Below are 16,585 nucleotides of genomic sequence, written 5' to 3' on the forward strand. Positions count from 1 at the left end.
ATGGTTACTGAAGAGAGGCTCAATATAATTCTTTTCCTTCCTCTATAGGTAAGACATTATTTCCTCACAATTCTTTAAGATTTTCTTTGATATTCTGCAGTTTGAATATAATGTCCTATGTGTATATTTAAAAAAATAGTTCTTGGTATCTTTGAGTTTCATAAATATGTAATTTGGTGTCTATCATTAATTTTGGGAAAGTTTTAATCATTATTATTTCAAAGATTTTTCCTATTTATTTGCTTTTTCTTCTTCCTTTTCATTTTTTCTCTTTGTACTTTGGTTTTGGAAGTTTATATTGACATTCCTTTTCTATTTATATTTTATTGATTATGCTATTACAATTGTCCCAATATTTCCTCCCTTGCTCCCCTCCACCCAGCCCTCCAACCCATTCCCTTAGGCAATCCTCACAATGTTGCTCATGTCCATGGGTTATGCATATGGGTTCTTTGGTTACTCTATTTCCTATGCTGTACTTTACATTCCCATTACTATAACTACCAATTTGTGCTTCTTAATCCCTCCACCTTTTTCACCCATCCCCCTGATGCCATCTCATCTGACAACCAACAAAATGTTCTCTGTATCTATGATTCTGTTTCTGTTTTGCTTGTTCATTTTGTTTAGATTCAATTGTTGATGTTCATTTGTTGCCATTTTATTGTTCCTATTTTTGTATTCTTCTTCTAAGAAGACCCTTAAACATGTCACTTAATGATGGTTTGGAAGTGATGTATTCCTTTAGCTTTTTCTTATTGGGGAAGCTCTTTATCTTTCCCTTGATAATAAATGATATCTTTGGTGGGTAGAGTAATCTTGGTTGTAGGTCCCTGCTTTTCATTACTTTGAAAATGTACAGTGGCCTTTGCTAGCACTTCTGTCTGGGAGAAAGCAGCCCCCAAGCCCTCACCTGGGTGCTGGATAATTCCGTTCCTCCCCGTATGTTTCTGATGCCTTTTACTCTGCTGCCCAACACTGGAGCTCAAAGCGGGTGAGTCTGAGTAAGTCTGTGTGCAAGCCCTTTAACTGGAACTGCCAGAAAGTACAGCAGTTTCTGTCTTCCACTGTCTCAGTCCCCACTGGTTTTACAGCTGGAAGTTATGGTGACTTCTCTTCCTGGCACTAGAACCCTGGATGTGGGGCCTGGTATGGGGCTTGGATCCTTCGTTCCTGAGATGTTTCTCCTGATATTTATCTGTCACATGTAGTTGTGGGACCAGTCCATTCCACATCTCCACCCCTACTACCAGTCACTTTGTAGTTTCTTCTTTAATTCCATAGTTGTTGAACTTCCATTCAGCTCAATTTCTGACAGTCTAAATAATGGTCATTCTATAGTTTATTTGTAATTTTGATGTGGCTGTGTGAGGAAGTGAGCTGTTTATATACACCTCCATCTTAACTGGGAGTATATTATCTGACATTTCTTTAAGCTTACTGAGTCTTTCCTTTTTCATGTCAAGTCTATTCTTAAGCCCATAAAAACATTCTTTAGTTCTGTTACAGTGGGTTTTAAATTTTATTTCTAGCACTTTTTCTTGAAGTTTCCATCTCCCAGCTTATTTTCCATCTGTTCTTTGCTATGTCCATTTTTCTATTATAATTATCAGCATGTTATTCATAGTTATTTTAAATTACTGGTGTGATAATTCTAACATCTTTGCTGTATCTGTTTCTCTTTCTGGTGCTGGCTTTGTCTTTTCAAACCTTGCTTTAAAAAAACATCTTTTCATATGCCATTAATTTTTTGTTGAAAACTGGACATGATGTACTGGATAAAAATAACTGAGGTGAATAGGCTTTTACCTTGAGGTTTTATTTTTATCTGGTGAGTAGTTAGCGTGTGTATACTGTTTGCTGTAGTTGTTCATGTTAAAAGCTAACATTTCTTGTGATATCCTTGTGTTTCTATTCTCTGTTGTCTTTGGGTTCCCTTAAGACTTCTTTGTAAATAAACATTCCACTGTTCTTTTTTTGTTTGTTTTACTTTCTCTTCTCTCCCCTACTACCTTTCTCCTGTTTTTTTTATGCTCCAAAGTGAAAATACAAGTCCTTTGTGATTTGAACATTTTTAATATGTCCTATCAATACCACATTTGATTTTTAAATTTTTTAGAATAACTTTTTAAAATTTTAAATTGATTTTTAGAGAGAGAGGAAGGGGAAGGAAAAGACAGACAGACAGACAGAGAGAGAGAGAGAGAGAGAGAGAGAGAGAGAGATCAATTTACTGTTCCACTTATTTATGCATTCTGGTATGTGCCTTGACTGGGGATTGAACCCACAACCTCAACATATTGGGACAACACTCTAATCACCTGAGCTACCTGTCCAGGGCCAATACCACATTATATTTCAGTTATTTTCATGTTTCTCTATAATACTGTAAGTCCCTTGGAACAGTTACTGCATATTTTAATCTTTGTATACATTGTATCTTATACATGACCAATACTCAATAAATGTTTGTAAAATTATTGTATGCAGGGCCTGATAAACATCTGAATATTGTCTGCTGTTGATACTCTTTATTATATATCTATTTTCCAGGTAAAGCTTATGCTTTCCTATGGCTCTTAACTCTGATTCATAATATAATCTTTTAGGAAGCTTTAAAATATATGTTGGATCTGTAGAACAGGTTGTCAAAATAAGTGGAAGATATGATATATTAGCATAAAAAAATGATAACTAAACAAGAACCAAAAGGAAATTTTTGAACTGAAAATTTAATAATCTGAAATGAAAAACTCACTTAAATGTTATGAACAGAATTTAAACATTGCATAAGAAAGAAAAAGTGAACTTGAAGAGACATCAATAGAAATTGTTCAGTCTGAAAAACAGAAGTTAAAAGAATGAAAAGAAAACAAATCTGGTAGGCAACCAATCAATGTTTCTTTCACATTGATGTTTTTCTCTCTCCCTTTCTCTGTCTCTAAAAGCAATGAAAAAAGAAAAAAGTCTTTGGGTGAGGATAAAAACAACAAAAAAAGCAAAATTTAAAAATTGTGCAGATTGCATTTTCCAAATGTGGCCACAACAATAAATGTATTAGAATAAACCATCATATACAAGTCTGAAATTCTCCAACTGGAAAAAAAAAGAAATCTGAAATGATAAGCTTTCTACAATATATGTGCTTTAAATATAAATTCTAGATAAATTGAAAGTAAAAGATGAAAAAAGTATACAACACAACCAGTAAACATAAAAAACCTGGTGTGTACCATTAAATGTCCAAAAAAGTAGATTCAGTATGGGACATACTAGCAAAGATAAAGAGGATCATATAATAATAAAAGGGTAATTTCATCAGAATGACATAACACTAAAAAATATGTGTGCATCTAATAATGAAGCTTTAAAGACTTGAAGTACAAAGTGATAGAATTAGATGGAGAAATAAACAAATATACATTCATAGAGATTTTAAACACCCCTTACTCAAAAATTAATAGAACAATTATTCAGAAAAAATAATCAGTACAGTTATAGATGATCTAAAAAATTCATCAACCACTTTGACCTAATTAACATTTATAGAGCACTATACCCAACATAGTATGTTCATTAAAGTAAACCATATTCTGGACTATGAAACAAGTCTTAATAAATTTAAAAGAATTAAAATTCTAACATGTTTGACAGTGGCAATGGAACTGAATTAGAAGCCAATACCACTAGGATATAAATAAAATATTTACTTCTAAATAATACATAGGCTAGTAGTAGAACAAACTACATGGAAATTAGAAAAGGTTTCAAACTGAATGATATTGATAATGCAACATATCGAAATTCATGAGAAGCAAGGCTTATTAGTGATGAAGAAAAGTATAATTTGCTACCTAAGAATATAGTTTGCTGTTCAATGATATAGTTTCTTAGCTATGAAGCTAGAAAAAAGATCCCAGATGGCAGCAAAGCAAGTGGAACTTACACTCATCTCCTCCCAGGACCAAACTAAAATTACAACTAAAATATAAAACAACCTGCTCTGGTTGTTGTGGTTCATTGGACTGAGCACTGGCCCATGAATTAAAGGGTTCCCAATTTGGTTCCTTGCCAGGGCACATGCCTAGGTTGCAGGCCAGGTCCCCAGTTGGGGGTGTGTAAGAGGCAACTGATCAATGTTTCTCTTGCACATGATGCTTTTCTTCCTCTCTTTCTCCACCTTTCCCCTCTCTCTGAAAATAAGTAAAATCTTAAAAAAACAACAACAATTATTCTGAATAACCAACTGAAGACTAGTTGAACACAAGCCTTACAACCAAGGATTTACAGAAGACACCACATCAAGACTGGTAGGAAGGGTGCAGACACGAAGAGGGCTCGCCCTGCTCCCACATGCACTGGCTGAGAATTCAGAGGGATATCTCAGTTGCAAAGGGTTTCCCTGAGGAGTGTGGAGTCTCAACCACATGCCAGGCTCCCCGGCGCAGAGCACCAGAGCCAGGAAGAAGTGCCCACATAACATCTGGCAGTACACATCAGCAAGGATTCTGTCTACCAGGAAGAGACAGTGGTCTGCTAGAGAACCAGGTGCCCTCTTTTAGGGCCAGCACAAAATCTTGTTTGCAGCCACTCAGGATGGACTCCAGTGGAGGGAAGACGAGGAGGACCAGAGTCATGTGAGGGAAGGAGCTGAAGAAAAAGCTGCCAGGGTCACTGTGCTGAGTTCTCCTCCAAACTGCATATGCCATCTTTCTTGGATGGAGCACTCCCCTCCGTACAACATCAGCCTGGGGGAATGCAACAGCACCACACTCCAGACTCCCTGTTGCCACATCTGCAGAGCACATATCCTATAGAAGAGTCAGCTGCCTAAGCCCAGGGTGTAAAGAACTGAGCAGACAAAGAGGGCATCAGTGACTGAGCTGTATGACTTTAGGGTGGGGGCCATTCCTTTCACCTTCCAGGGAGCCTGACTGGTACCCCCCACCCCAGGACATCCACTGCCCTGCTGAGCTCAGGCTCTCCCAGAAGTTTGAGCACAATCCAGGACAGAATGAGTTGTGTGGCTCTAGGATGGGGACCATATTTCCCTCCAATGCCTGATCAGTGCACAGCCCTTCATATGTCCAAAGCTTTGGGCCTGATAAACTCTGCTGGCCTCACACTGATGACTCACTAAGACCCAGCCCACCACAAAGGTCAGCAGGCGCTTAGCAGGAGGCAGCTAGACTTGGTATACCCTGGGGCTTTTGCTGAGAGGCCTCAGACCCAGCACAGGCACCGAGTTTGAACCTGTATCTATCTGGTGAACACCAATTTCACCTACCTGGCAACTCACTGACCTAATTTAGCTCCAGAAAAAGTGTTATGGTAAATGAAGGCAAGCACTCTACCAGATACAGAGCTCAAAAAAATGTTTATAAGGATGCTCAAGGAACTTAGTGAGAACTTCAACAAAGAGATAACAAGCATTAAAAAGTGGCATAAAAAGCATTAAAAAGAACCAATCAGAAATTAAGAATACAGTATCTAAAATTAATACACTAGAAGAAATAAACAGTACGTTAGATGAAGCAGAGAATCAAGTCAGTGATTTGAAAGACGAGGTAGCAAAAATTACCCAGTCACAGCAGTAAAAATAAAAAAGTATTTAAATACATGAAGATAGTCTAAAATGACCATTGGAACAACATGATGTGTAACAACATCTGCATCATAAGAGTATGAGAAGAAGAGAGAGAGAAAGAAATTGAGAACCTTTTTGAACAAATAATGACTGAAAACTTTCCTAGCCTGGTGAAGGAAAAAGACACACAAGTTCAGGAAGCTCAGATAATCCGAAACAAGATGAACTCAAAGAGGCCCAGAACAAGACAATCATAATTAAAATGGAAAAGTTAAAGACAAAGAGAGACTCTTAAAACCAGTAAGAGAAAGACATTTAGTTATGTACAAGGGAGCTCCCATAAGACTGTCATCTAATTTCTCACCAGAAACTTTGCAGGCAGAAGAGGTTGGCTTGAAATATTCAAAGTGATGAAAAGCAGGTATCTACAACCAAGACTACTTTACCTAGCAAGGCTATGACTTAACACTGAAGGAAAAATAAAGACCTTCCCAGAGAAGAAAAAACTAAAGGAATTTATTACTACCAAAATAGTATTATAAGAAATGTGAAAGAGTCTTCTTGAAGAAGAAAATAATAAATAAAATAGTTATAAAGATTAAAATAGCAATAAATACATACCTACCAATAATCACTTTAAATGTAAATGGTTTAAATGCTCTCATTAAAAGACAAAGGGTAACTGAATGTATAAGAAAACAAGACTCATATATGTGCTGTCTACAAGAGACCCACCTCAGAACAAAAGACACACACAGACTGAAAGTAAAGGGCTGGACAAGATATTTTTTTGCAAATGAAAAAATTTTTAAAGCTTGGGTAGCAATACTTACATCAGACAAAATAAATCTTTTTTTTTTTTTAAAATGGTCTACAATAACAGACAAAGAGGACACTATATCATGACCAAGGGATCAATACAAGAGGATATAACTCTTTTAAATATTTATGCACCCAACATAGGAACACTAAATATATAAGGCAAATCTTAATGGACATAAAGGGGGAGATAGGCAGTAATAGAGTCACAGTACAGAATTTTAACACACCATTGACATCAACAGATAGGTCAACCAGACAGAAAATCAACAAGGAAACAGTGGCTTTTAAATGACATGCTAGATCAGATGGAATTAATTGATATCTTCAGAGAAGTTCACCCCAAAGCAACAGAATATACATTCTCTTACCATGCACATGGAACATTTTCTAGAAGAGACCACATATCAGGACACAAAACAAGTCTCAATAAATTCAAGGAGATTAAAATCATATTAAGCCTTTTCTCTGACCATAATGCATGTAACAATATCTGCATCATAAGGGTACGAAAAGGAGAAGAGAGAGAGAAAGAAATTGAGAACCTATTTGAACAAATAATGACTGGAAACTTGAAACTAGAAATCAACCACAAGAAAAAAACTGAAAGATACACAAACACATGGAGGCTAAATAACACATTACTAAATAATGAATGGATTAACAATGAGATCAAGGAAGAAATAAAAAGATACCTTGAAACAAATGAAAATGAGAACACAACAACCCAAAATTGATGGGACACAGCAAAAGCAGTCCTAAGAGGGATATTCATGGCATTACAGGCCTACCTCAAGAAATAAGAAAAATCTCAAGTAATCTAAATCTACACTTAAAGGAACTAGAAAAATAACAACGAAGCCCAAAATGAGTAGAACAAAGGAAATAATAAAAATCAGAACAGAAATAAACAAAATAGAGTATAAAAAATACAAAAAAGCAATGAAACCAAGAGCTGGGTCTTTCAAAAGATAAACAAATTGATACACCTTTAACCAGACTCCTCAAGAAAGAGAGAGAGGACCCAAATAAATAAAGTCAGAAATGAAAGAAAAAAAGCAACACTTAATACCACAGAAATACAAAGGACTATAAGAAAATATTATGAACAATTTCATGCCAACAAATTGGACAATCTGGAAAAAAATGGATAAAGTCCTAGAAACACACAATCTCCTCCCACTGAATAAAGAAGAAACAGAAAATTAGAACAGAGTGATTACAACTAATGAAATCAAAATAGTAATCAAAAACTCCCAACAAACAAAAGTCCTGGGCTGAATGGCTTCTTCACAGGTGAATTTTACTAACATTCAAAGAAGAATTAATATCTATCTTTCTCAAACTATAGCAAAAAATTTAAGTGGAGGGAATACTCCCAAGTGCATTTTATGAGCCCAGAATTATCCTAATTCCAAAACCAGATAAAGACACTATGAAGAAAGAAACTTATAGGGTAATAACCCTGGTGAACATAGTTGCAAAAATCCTCAACAAATATTAGCAAACTGGATCCAGTGAAACATTAAAAACATCATACACATGACCAAGTGGGATTAATTCCTGGGATGTAAGGTTGGTACAATATCCAAAAATCAATGTGATACAACACATAAATAAAATGAGATAATCATGTGATTATATCAATAGATGCAGAAAAAACATTTGATAAAATCCATCACCAATTTATAACAACTCTTGACAAAGTGGGAGTAGATGGAAAATACCTCAACATAATAAAGGCCATATATGATAAACCCATAGCTAACATAATTCTCAATAGGAAAAAATGAAAAGCATTTCTTTTAAGATCAAGAATAAGATGGAGTTGTACATTTTCACAACTCTTATTGAAATACTACTGGAAGTCCTAACCACAGCAATTAGACAAGAAAAAGAAGTAAAAGGCATCCAAGTTGGGAAAGAAGAAGTAAAACTGTCATTTGCAGACGATATGATACTATATGTAGAGAACCCTAAAGATTCCACCAAAAAAACTAGTGACTCTAATAAATGAATTCAGTAAAGTACCAGGATACAAAATAAATATCCAGAAACTGATTGCATTTTTATACATCAATAATGAACTATCAGAAAAAGAAACTTAAGACCACAATCCCATTTACAATTGCATCAAAAAAAGAAAATACCTAGTAATAAAATTAACTAAGGATGTAAAAGACCTGTACTCAGAAAATTATAAGATGGTGAAGAAAGAAATTGAAAATGATGCAAATAAGTAGAAGCATATACCATGTTCATGAATAGGAAGGATTAACATTATTAAAATGTCCATACTATCCAAAGCAACCTATAGATTCAACTCAATTACTCATGTCAAGATATGAATGGACTATTTCACAGAATGAGAACAAATATTCCCAAAATTTATGAGACCCTGAATAGCCACAGCAATCTTGAGAAAGAACGAAGTTGGAGGAATCACACTACCTAATATCAAACTATACTACAAGGTCATAGTAATCAAAACAGCATAAAAGCAGATATATAGATCAATGGAACAGAATAAAGAGTCCAGAAATAAATTGACACCTTTATGGTCAATTAATATTTGACTGATTAGACAAGAACTTACAGTGGGCAAAGATAATCTATTCAATAAATGATGTTGGGAAAATAGGACAGATACATGCAAAAAAATAATACTAGACCATTCACAAGAATAAATGAAAATGAATTAAAGATTTAAATGTAAGACTCGAAACCATAAAAATTCTAGAAAAGAAAGGTAATAAAATATGAGACATTTCTTGTAGCAATATTTTTTATATAGTTCTTTGGACAAGGGAAACAAAGACAAACTAAACTAAAAAGGGTTTGCAGAGCAAAGGAAACCATAAACAAAATGAAAAGACAATGCACTGAATGGGAGAATATATTCACCAATGATACATCTGATAAGGGTGAATATCCAAAACTGATAAAGAACTTACAAAACTTGACACCAAAAGAAATAAAAATAAAAATAAAAAATGGGCAAAGGACCTGAATAGACACTTCTCCAAAGAGGACATTCAGATGGCTAACAGGCATACAAAAGCATGCTCAACATCACTAATCAGGAAAATACAAATTAAAACCACAATGAGATACCACCTCACACCTGTCTGAATGGCTATCATGAATAAATCAATGAAGAAGTGTTGGGGAGGATGTGGAGAAAAGGGAACCCTCATACATTGTTGGTAGGAATGCAGATTGGTACAGCCATTGTGGAAAACAGTATGGAATACTAAAAATGGAACTGTCTTATTCCATTTTGGGGAATACATATGAAGAAATACGAAATACTTATTTGAAAAAATAAATGCACCCCTACTGCATTGCAGCATTATTTACAATAGCCAAGATCTGTAAGCAGCCCAAGTGCCCATCAGTAGATGAATGGATAAAAAAGCTGTGTTACATGCTGGTCTGTAAAATAAAAAAACCAAAACCAAAACAACCAAGATGGAGGCCTAGACAGACACACTGCATCTCCCTCCACAACTAAGAAGGAATACAGCTACCTCAAAACTAGAGACAACCAGAAGTTCCAGAATATTGAGCTGCATGGAAGTCCAACAAACAAGGGTATAAAGAAGAAATACTCATCCAGACAGGTAGGAGGGGCGGATCCAGGGTGCAGAGGATGCGGTGCGGTGGCAGCAGAAGCGGCAGGCCGGCAGAAAGCGTAGTTACACATTTTAAAAACTAGAAACAGACACCTGGGGAGCGCTCCCAGCACCAGACCACACCACCCAGCTCATGGTCCCAGCACCAGGGAACATAAAGCCTCATTGCTTCTGACTGTGCAAACCAGTGGGGGTTGGGGCGGATGAAGAAACTGCTGGTCTTTCAGTAGAGTCTGCTTGTTAAAAGGGCCCCCACGGTCCTAGAACATCTGCAGACCCACCCACTCTGGGGACAACAGCCAGAGCAACAGCTAGGGAGGCACCAGTCCAATACAGAAGTGGGAGAAATGCCTGGAAAAGGGACGAGTGTTGAGCAAGTGGCATTGTCCTTCTCAGACCCACAACATGGTGAAACGGGTCACCCGTACTTACAAATACCTAAGGCTCCTCCTCTTACAATGTAACAGGTGTGACAGCTCTACCTAAGACACAGAGGCAAACAAACACAGGAGCCTGTCAAGATGAGGAGACAGAGAAGTATGGCCCAAAAGGGAATAGATCAAGGTTCCAGTGATAGAACTAAGTGACGGGGAGATAGCCAACCTAACAAAAGAGTAGATAACCAACCTAACAGACGAAGAGTTCAAAACACTGGTGGTAAAGATGCTCACAGGTTTGACAGACATGCTTAAGCATGGCAATGGATAAGGGAAAAAGTGAAGGCTATGCTAAATGAAACGAAGGAAATCCACATGAAACCAATGGTGAAGGGAAGGAAACCCGGGTTCAAATCAATAATTTGGAACATAAGGAAGAAATAAACAGTCAACCAGTACAGAATGGGAAACAAGAATTGAAAAAAATGAGGAGAGGCATAGGAACCTCTGAGACAACTTTAAATGTGCCAACATCCGAATAATAGGGGTGCCAGAAGGAGAAGAGGTAGAGCAAGAAATGGAAAGCTTATGTGAAAAAATAATGAAGGAAAACTTCTCAAATTTGGAGAAGGAAATAGACATACAAGTCCAGGAAGCACAGAGTCCAAAACAAGCTAGACCTAAAGAGGACCACACCAAGACACATCATTATTAAAATGCCAAAGTTTCAAGGTAAAGAGAGAATCTTAAAAGCAGCAAGAGAAAAGCAGAGAGTTACCTACAAAGGGGTGTTTATAAGACTATCAGTTGATTTCTCAAAAGAAACTTTGAAGGCGAGAAGTGACTGGCAAGAAGTACTCAATGTGATGAAAAGCAAGGACCACACTCAAGATTACTCTACCCAGCAAAGCTATCATTTAGAATGGAAGGGCAGATGCAGTGCTTCCCAGACAAGGTGAAGCTAAAGGAGTTCACCACCACCAAGCTATTATTATATGAAATGTCAAAGGGACTTACTTAAGAAAAAGAAGATCAAAATTATGAACATTAAAATGACAACAAACCCACAACTATCAACAACTGAATCTAAAAAATAAAAACTAAATCCAACTAAGCAAATCAGAATAGGAACAGAATCCTAGGTATGGGGATCATGTGGAGGGTTATCAGCTGGGAGGGGGAAGGGGGAGAAATGGGGAAATGATACAGGGATTAAGAAGCATAGTTGGTAGGTACAAAATAGACAGGGGGAAGTTAAGAATAATATAGGAAAGGGTGAAACCAAAGAACGTATATGCATGACCCATGGACATGAACTAAGGGGGCGGTGGGATTGCTGGAGGGAAGGGGGTACTGAGCAAAGGGGATCAAAGGGAAAAAAAATTGGGACTACTGTAACAACATAATCAAGAAAATATACTTAAAAAAATGGAAATCTTACCTTTTGCAACTGCAGTGGACCTGGAGAGTATTATGTTAAGTGAAATAAGTCAGTCAGAGATAAACAAATACTATATGATTTTACTTGTATGTGACATCTATAAACAAAATAAACTACCAAACAAAGTAGAAAACAAGACACATAGATAACACATTGACAGCTGTTAGAGAGGAAGGTGGTTAAGGGGCTGGGTAAAAATGATAAAGAGATTAAGAACAAAAAAAAAAAAAAAGCGTCATAGACACAGACAACAATATGGTGATTACCAGAGGGAAAAGGGGGTGGGGTCGGGGCATAAAGGGGATATACTTGGTGATGGAAGAAGACTTGACTTTGGGTAGTGTATAGTACAGATGATGTCCAATGAATTGTATATGTGAAATCTGTATAATTTTATTAAAACAATGTCACCCCAATAAATTCAATAAAAAGTTATTAATTATTGATTAAATTTCTTTAATAGATATAAGCCTATTCAGATTCTTTATTTTATTTCTTCTCATGTAAGTTTTGGTTAATTTTTTCTTTTTTTTTTTCAAGGAATTGGTCCATTTTATTTAGGTTTTCCAATTTATGAACTTAATTTTTCATAGTGCTCACTTATCCTTTTAATATCCATGGGTTTATAGTGATGTCCCTTCTCCCATTTCAGATACTAGTCTGTATCTTCTCTTTATCTTGGATAGAACTTAACTCATTTTATTTATCTTTTCAATGTACAAGCTTTTGGTTTTATTGATGTTCTCTATTAAATATCCTGCTTTCAAATCATTGATTTCTGTTCTAATTTTTATTTTTTCTTCTGCTTACTTTGGATTTAATTTGTCCTTTTTCTAGTTTTCTTAGATAATTTTTATCTTTCTTTTCTGATATATGCATTTCATGGTATAAATTTTCCATCATGCTACATTCCATAAGTTCTGGTAAGTTATTTTTTATAATTTTAATTTAGTTTAAGTATTTTAAATTTGCATATGAGATTTCTTCTTGACTCATGTATTATTTAGAATTGTGTTGTTGATCTCTAAGTAGTCTGGAATTTTTAGATATCTTTCTTTTATAGATCCCTATTTTAATTCCATTTTGGTCTGAGAGCAGATCTTGAATAATTTTTATTCTTTTAAAAATATTAAGGTGTGTTTTATGGACATAATGTGTCTTGGTGAATGTTCCATGTGAGCTTGAGAAGATGATATATATATATTCTGTTGTGGTATAGTCTGTAGGAATCCATTATATTCACTGATTAATGGTTTTGTTGATTTCAATTATGTCCTTACTGATTTTCTACTTCATGGATCTGTCCATGACTGGTAGAGGGCCGTTGAAGTACTCAGCTGTAATAGTGGATTCATCTATTTCTCATTGCATTTGTATAAGTTCTGCCTCATGTATTTTTACATTGTTGTTAGGTGCATACACATTACAGATTGTTATGTCATCTTTGAAAATGACACCATTGTCATTGTGAAATGCTCCTTTTTATTCCTCATAGCTTTTATTGTTCTGAAGTCTACTCTGTCTGAAATTAATAGTGCTGCTCACACTTTCTTATGATCAGTTAGTATGTTATCTTTATTTTTCTTTTTAATCTATGTGTCTTATTTAAAGATGGCTTCTTGTAGACAACAAATAGTTGTCTTGTATTTTAAGCCACTGTGACAGTCCCTTTCTTTTAAATGGTGTATTCAGACAATTGACATTTAAAGTGATTATTGATACAGTTGGATTAATATCTACCATGTTACTGTTTTCTATCCATTATCACTATTATTTGTTCACATTTTTGTCTTCCACTCTATTTCTACCGTTTGTGGTTTTAATTGCATATTTTATATTATTCCATTTTTTCTCTTTTCTTGGCATATCAGTTATACTTCTTTTTCTTTTTTTTTACTTTTTTTCATGGTCACCCTTAAGTCTGCAAGATAAACTTTCAATTATTCCAAATCCACTTTCAATTAATACTATACCACTTCACAGGTAATACAAGTAACTTACAATAACAAAGTATTTCTAATTCCTTCATCCTGTCCCTTGTATCACTGTTGTCATTCATTTCACTTATATATAAACTATAATTATCAAATTCATTATTGCTACTTTCAACTATTTTCTGTTAGATCACCTGAAAACAAGAAAAGAAGTTTTTATTTGACCTTCACTTATTTCTTTTCTAATGCTCTTCATTTATTTATGTAGATCTGAGTTTCTGATCTATATCATTTTCCTTCTTTCTGAAGAAATTCTTTTAACATTTCTTGTAAGGCAGGTCTACTAGCGACAAAGTCCCTCAATTTTCGAAGGATAATTTTTCTGGATATAGGATTCTAGATTGGTAGATTTTTCCTCTTAAAATGTTAAAAATTTTACTCTACTCTCTTCTTGCACGCTCTCTGAAGAGAAGTCAGATGTAATTCTTATCTTTGCCTATATAGGCAAGATTTTTTCCCCCTCTTGTTTCTTCCAAGATTTTTTCTTAACCTTTGACTTTTTGCAGTTTGACTATAATATGCCTAGGTGTAGTTTTATTTTGGCATTTATCCTGCTTGGTGTTCTCTGAGCTCCCAGTGTTTGTGGTTTGGTATCTGACATTAATTATGGGAAATTCAGTCATTAATACTTCGAATATTTCTTCTGTTACTGTCTCTCCTTCTTCTGATAGTCCCATTACATGTACATTACACCTTTTGTAGTTTCTCACAGTTCTTGGATATTCTGTTCTATTTTTTTAAGTCTTTTTTCTCTGCTTTTCAGTTTTGGAAGTTTCTATTGACATGTCCTTATGCTCACTGACTGTTTCCTCAGCCATATCTAGTGTACTAATAAGCTCATCAAAGACATTATTTATGTTACAGTGTTTTTGGTCTCTGACATTTTTTGGATTCTTTCCTACAATATCCATCTCTCTGTTCATGTTACCTACCTCTTTTTGCATGTTGTCTGCCTTTTCTCCTAGAATCTTTAGAATATCAATAATAGTTATTTTAAATTTCTGGCCTAATAATTCCAACATTCCTGACATGTCTGATTCTGATTCTGATGTTTGCTCTGTCTCTGTAAACTGTGTGGGGTTTTGTTGTTGTCTTTGCCTCTTAGCATGCCTTGTAATTTTTTGTTGAAAGCTGGATCTAATTGGGTAAAAGGAACTATAGTAAATAGGCCTTAGTAATGTGGTGGTAAGTTGTGGGGAGGGGATGCTATTCTATAGACCTATAATAAGGTCTCAGTCTTATAGTGAGCCTGTGTCCCCAGGTTGTGAGCTTTACAAGTGCTTCTCAGTCCCTTCCCCCAGCCTTGGGTGGGACAGGATGGTTAGAGGGGCGTGAAGTTGAGTATTTCTCTTCCCTTGTATCAGTTAGATGCTGATAAACCCCCAAGAGATTGGGTACTAGTAAAATAATTTAACACATGGGCAGGTTCAGGGTGTTGATGATGGGGGAACTCAAGAGTTGGAAAATTTTAGTTTTAGGTAATAGTTAATAAGCTTAGTAGTTACTGCACTTAAAAAGCTATTGTTTCAGAACTGAAGGTACAGCCCACCCTGACTCCAGGAAACCACAAGCAAGTCACCTTCTGTGCTCCAGAAGAAACCATAAGCCATCAAGATGGTGTCAGAGCCATTGTGTTCCAGGGAGAGACATCCTGCTGCCCAGTACACAGATAAAGAAAATCACCCAGGACACAGGACCCAGATTAAAAATTACCGGTCAACAGATGAAAGGATGCTAGGGAAATTGCCAGACTATATCTTTTATCTGAATAACCTCTTTCCTGAATTCCAAATCCCTTATCTACACCTTTTTCCCCCTTGAATTCCAAATCCCTTACCTACACTTTTTCACCTTATAAAAAAGGTTGGACTGAAAGTAAATGTAAGGCTGTCTGTTAGGGTACATAACCTGCCATCTTCTCAGATTGCCAGCCATCTGAATAAAGCGCCCATAAAGATTCAATCACTGTCTCTGCTTATTGGTTCTGGTAGTGACAGGCAGCACGAGCGTCGACTTTCCCTGTTTCATTGAGAGTTTGGAGAGACTTGAAAAGGCACAGGCAGAAAGGAAGAGGGGCCAGAGTACAAGGCTTGCTCTGAACGAGTGGGCTGCTACCAATTTTTCCTAGCCTGGACCAGGGGACATACATCCTGGGTCTGGCACTGCACAAATGCTTTGCCATGTTTGCATCATTTCCATCATTTCAGTGCCTCTATTTTAATTTCTGCCTATTGGCATCCTGTAGTCCTATATTTTTGGAGCCTATAAGAATCATGACCTTAACAAAACAAGAAGGAGGTAGAATTTTCCATGACATATGGCAGTAAACATTATAACCTAAAACCTATAGGTTCATAAAACTAATTAATTTTGCCACTGTTGGACAAGAAGCTTAAACCCCAATAACTATAGGAGTTCAGCATTCGTGGTTGATATTAGCTTGGGTATTCTGTTTTCCACCATGGTGACCATAGACAAAACAGGGGCTTTCCTTGCCAGCAGATTGTACAGAATACACCACCAGTCTCTTGTTTTTGTTCACTATGACTACTGCTGATGCTCAGATGAAAGTACTGAAGAAGCGTGCCTCAAGCCAAGCTTTTGAGGTCGTTCTCAGCCCTCAGTCAAAAGAATTTATCCCCCAAATTTCCCTTTTTCCTCTAAAGAAGAATCTTTCCCTGGAGGAAATTCAGAAAAAATTTAAAAGCAGAAGAAAAACACAAATCCCATGA

At 36.0% G+C, this 16,585-nt stretch overlaps 1 long non-coding RNA gene across 1 annotated transcript in view; it reads left to right on the forward strand.

Annotated features, from left to right (window-relative positions):
* LOC150000213 (uncharacterized) overlaps nucleotides 1–15,815 on the forward strand; it is a 35,583-nt gene extending 19,768 nt beyond the window's left edge. The window contains exon 2 of the long non-coding RNA XR_016513645.1: nucleotides 15,384–15,815. This is a non-coding gene — a long non-coding RNA (uncharacterized LOC150000213). The remainder of the gene's footprint in view (nucleotides 1–15,383) is intronic.
* Nucleotides 15,816–16,585: the final 770 nt, after the last annotated feature.

This window comes from Furipterus horrens, unplaced genomic scaffold (genome assembly GCF_987537825.1).
Source record: "Furipterus horrens unplaced genomic scaffold, mFurHor1.1.pri manual_scaffold_10, whole genome shotgun sequence".
Taxonomy (NCBI): domain Eukaryota; kingdom Metazoa; phylum Chordata; class Mammalia; order Chiroptera; family Furipteridae; genus Furipterus; species Furipterus horrens.